The sequence below is a fragment of the Rhincodon typus genome, chromosome 13 (genome assembly GCF_021869965.1).
Source record: "Rhincodon typus isolate 14 chromosome 13, sRhiTyp1.1, whole genome shotgun sequence".
Lineage (NCBI taxonomy): Eukaryota > Metazoa > Chordata > Chondrichthyes > Orectolobiformes > Rhincodontidae > Rhincodon > Rhincodon typus.
The window spans coordinates 16,480,658-16,481,351 of NC_063344.1; positions in this window are offsets into that span (position 1 = coordinate 16,480,658).

Below are 694 nucleotides of genomic sequence, written 5' to 3' on the forward strand. Positions count from 1 at the left end.
AACAAGTGAAATGCTGCTTCACCTGAACAGTATGTTTGGAGCCTTGGACAATCAGGAAGGAGGAGGTTAATGGGCAAGTGTTATACCTTGTGTGATTGCACGGGGAGTTGGGTGGGGGAGTGAGGAAGGGTTAGGAGTGGTGGAAGAGTAGATCAAGGTCTCATGAAGGGTATAGTCCCTAAAGAATGCTGACAGTGGAGGGGTGGGTGGTGTTTGTTGGTGGCATCCTTCTGCAGATGTTGGAATTAGCAGAGCATGTTCCTTCGAATGCGAGATTTGTGGGGTGGAAAGTAAGGATAAGAGAAACCCTATCATTGTTCTGGGAAGAAAAAGGGGAAAGGGTGCGGGCAGAAGTGTGGGATATGGGTCGGAGACGGCCGAAGGCACTGTCAACTATCATGTGGGGGAATCCTCGGTTGAGGATGCCTGTGATTTCTCTCTCTACAGCCCTGCCCAACTCCTAAATGCCCACTGAATTTTGACTTTTTGATCATTTATTGTGGGTTTCTTCCCAGAAGACCGCTATTTAGCCTCCCCCGCCTCCGTCTCTTTGGTTGTTATTGATCTTTAAAGGTACAGAAAGGCGATGGTCATTCGAAAGCAATTTTGAAGTTAAGCTGTTTCAGAGATAGTAGGAACTGCAGATGCTGGAGAATCTAAGATAACAAGGTGTAGAGCTGGATGAACACAGCAG